At 43.6% G+C, this 3,966-nt stretch overlaps 1 non-coding gene across 1 annotated transcript; it reads right to left on the bottom strand.

The window, feature by feature from the left end:
- Nucleotides 1-289: 289 nt before the first annotated feature.
- LOC139879238 (small nucleolar RNA R71) lies at nt 290-396 on the bottom strand. The gene has a single exon (XR_011770092.1). It is a non-coding gene; the product is annotated as a small nucleolar RNA R71 (small nucleolar RNA).
- Nucleotides 397-3,966: the final 3,570 nt, after the last annotated feature.

Here is a 3,966-nt window from a genome sequence, read left to right as displayed (position 1 = left end):
CTCGTTCGAGTTAAAACATCACATCATTCAGCTCATTCAAAACAGCTGTCAGTTTCATGGATTACCGAATGACGATCCTAATTCTCACCTTGATAAATTCATATCTCTTTCGAACTCCTATAAACAGCCAGGGATAGGACAAGATATAGTCCGGCTATACTTGTTTCCCTATTCTCTCACTCATCAAGCTCAAACTTGGTTTGAAGGACTGGAAAAAGATTCCATCACGTCTTGGACGGAGATGGCCACTAAATTCCTAACCAGATATTTCCCTCCTTCTAAACAAACCAAGCTGAAGAATGACATCATTAATTTCAAACAAAGTTATGATGAATCTCTTTACACCGCATGGGTGCGTTTCAAAACCCTGCTAAAGAAATGCCCTAATCACCAGTTAGAACGGTCAGCCCAAATCTGTACCTTCTACAATGGTCTTACGGTAAATCACAGGACGACGATCGATGCAGCAGCTCAAGGGAATCTGATGAACCAAACCGCAGATGAAGCATGGGAATTGCTCGAGAACATGACGATGCTTCATCATGACTGGAACAGTGGTGAAGCTACTTCATCATCGGCCCCGCTCTCCGCACTTAACAATCAAACAGAGGCCATCAAGTCCCTCACAGACAAAATGGAATCTCTAGCTAAGCGACTCGGAGAATTGAAGACGCAACCGCAGCAGGTTAACCAAGCTCAGGCTTGTGTGAATTGTACCAACCCGCAACCCACTGAAGAATATCAAGTTGAGTACGAGAATCCTGACGGTTCAGTCTGTTAGCTCGTCTACCAAATCCCGGATTCAATCAAGGACCACCCAGGGTTAATCAATTTCAGCGAAGCAACCAACCCTTCCGCTATCGCTATCCACCTTACCCAGCTCAACAATCTCAATTGACCTATGATCAACCACTTCCACTCACTGGTCGCCCAGTTGAGGAAACTTCCCCTACCACCCAGATTACAAAAGCAGCTAACCCCACTCTCGGAGCTGATGAACAGTTAACTCAGTTCATTCAAGTTCAACAACAGCTAAATTAGAGAACTGCAGCCAGACAAGATCAGACGGAGATACTAATGAGAAATCAATTGGCTCTGCTCAAAAGTTTGGAAACGCAGCTCGAACAGTTATCACAACGCCTTGAAACCCGACCGCAGGGAAGATTGCCAAGTAATACTATCCAAAATCCCCATATAGAAGAAGCAAAGCAAATGGATTCTGTAATCCCAGAGGAAGAACCAAGGAGAAGGTCGGCTAGGCTCAAGAACAAATCAACGTATACTCAGAAGCTGACTCCTGAAACTCCAGTTCGCGTACCTTATCCTGGGAGGCTACAAGGAGAACCATCCAAGCTTGACTCTTTCAAACTTGATGGAAGATTCTTGGACACCATGTCCAAAGTTCCCAACCAGAAGAGATACATCCGAAGGCTTCTTTCTACTAAGGAGAGGATACCAGACTCTAACAAAATTCCACTGAGTGAAGAATGCTCTGCATTACTCAGAAACTCTCTACCACCTAAGCTAGGAGATACGGGCCGATTCGTATTCCCGTGTTCAATCTACCAATCTGGAACCATTCATGCGCTAGCAGATTTAGGAGCAAGCATTAACCTAATCCCCTACTCTCTCTACAAGAGATTAGAGTTAGGAGACTTGTCACCTACCAAAATGACAATCCAACTTGCCGATCATACAATTCGATATCCTAAGGGCATAGTTGAGAACGTCTTGGTGAAAGTCGACAAATTCTTGTATCCTACGGATTTTGTAGTTATGGATATCAAGGAAGACCTACACACCCCAGTAGTGTTAGGAAGACCTTTTATGAATACGGCTAGGACAGTCATTGATGTGTACAATCAAACCATGATCTTGCGATCACATGGGGAGAGCGTTACCTTCAAAATTGACCGACCAACCGATCTTTCTGGATAGGCAGAGATGTTTGTTGTTTCCACCAGACGGATCACTTCCGATGATGAGTCATTACCACCAGCCGATGATATCGAGATGGGTGTCGAATCACAGCCAGTAGACGACCCAGAAATGGAAGAAGAGGATCCCAGCGAAGAAATAGAGGAAGAAGAAGAATCTGAAGAGGAAGAGAAAATGGAAGACGTAAAAGAAACTGCGACAGCACCCGTTCCAAGTAACGAGCGTCATGAAGAAATAATGAAGCTTGAGATGGCAGATCACAGTTTAATCATTCGTTTCAAGAAGAAGACCGTAAAGGCTGAGGTTAAGGACATAGAAATTGATCTCGCAAGTATCAAAGTGGAGAATCAGAATACTGAAGAAACCCGTTCATCAGACGCATCCTCAGAGGAGCAAGATACCGATGATGACGAGGAAGAGCATAATGAAGACATTCTGACTAACTCGCACTCTCCAACCGAACCAGATCAAGGGGAGCCGGACTCTTCCTCAGATCGAATTCCGGTTGTATCCACACATGCGGACATGATAACCTTCATCAATGAGACCGATGATTTTGAAGACATTCTCGAAGCCATCCGAAAGTCAACCATCGATTTTTCGCTACGCTTATCAGAACGAATCACGGCTATCATAGAAGAGCACCGCCTCTATATTTGAAGGGAGGATAATGATGTTGAAATCCTAGAAGAGCGCATTCAAGACTTTATCAATTCTCTTCACGATCATATCTATCACGAAGAAAGGCAGCGAGAGCATAATTCAGTGGTTCGCACTATTCTAGAGACAAGATTCTGTCGAGATCAGAAGATCATTTACTCTAAGGTGTATAATGCCTTAGCTGGATCTGCACTTCCGTTCTCGCGAAACGAATGAGCACTACTGACTCTCATCCGGAAACATATGGATATTTCCACCGGCCGCCCGACTTATCACTCAGATTTGCAAATGATCGAGGATATTCATAGCTTTTTCGCTCTCTTGGATGGAGATAATTTCGAAAGCACACCAGACAGGCTAGTGATTTACGTAACAATTGATCACCATGCTGATCTGATTATCAAAGAGTTACAAGATGCCGTTATGGAAGAAGCAAGGCGAACCAATCCGTTCTCTCATCTTGAACCAGACCGAGTCAACATTGCCACCTATGTTACAAAGCAGTTATCATGTATCTTCCACGAATCCACCGATCCTAATTTCATATTCAAAGCTGGATGTCGGGAGATATACTCAAAGACGGTGAAATTAATGCTCGGGTCAGGATTGCTGTTCACTTTTTTCCAGCTTCGTCTCTTAACTGATCCGTGCAAAGCTACCAACTCTTACTGTGGAGATAACCGTTCCGAAGACTTCGAGATTCTAAAGATACATACATTATTTGAAGACCTCAGAAATGAGCATCCCGTCAGAGAAATCATCAACACCAGCACTGCCACCATGATTGACATCCATGGGTCAACCAGCAGAGCTGTGGATCATATTCTCATCGGACTTCAGGACTTATCAAGAGCAGAAACTGCACACTACTTATCTTTCAGAAGATCTTCAAGAGAAGTACCGGATCTGTTACCACTATTGGTCCGACATTTTCTCAGGATTTATCCACCAAGACTCACATTCCCTAGAGAAGACCAAGATTACTACCATCAGCGAGGAATGTTTACTTTCTGAAGCATCACTACGGTCGAGCCAACGACCTTAAACAAAAGCGCTTCTCGGGAGGCAACCCGTGCAATAAAGTAGAGTAGAAGAATAAAGAATGACAAATGCACCGATGAAGAAGCAAGGAAACCAGCCGCATCTGCTAAGGGTATTTCTTCCTTTCACTACTAGCTCAAGATTCAAAACTATACCGCATCCTAGCTTATCACTAAGTGTGGGATAACACCCAATCAAAACACTAGACAAACATTCTCAAATCTTCAACTAAAACTCCTAAGTGTGGGATACACTAGGAACATTGGGGACAATGTTCGTCTAAGTGTGGGATGTTGGTATCTTTTTATGCTATATCATAATAAACCA

Source organism: Rutidosis leptorrhynchoides, chromosome 11, assembly GCF_046630445.1.
Source record: "Rutidosis leptorrhynchoides isolate AG116_Rl617_1_P2 chromosome 11, CSIRO_AGI_Rlap_v1, whole genome shotgun sequence".
Classification (NCBI taxonomy): Eukaryota; Viridiplantae; Streptophyta; class Magnoliopsida; order Asterales; family Asteraceae; genus Rutidosis; species Rutidosis leptorrhynchoides.
This window is presented reverse-complemented; position numbering and strand designations above follow the sequence as displayed.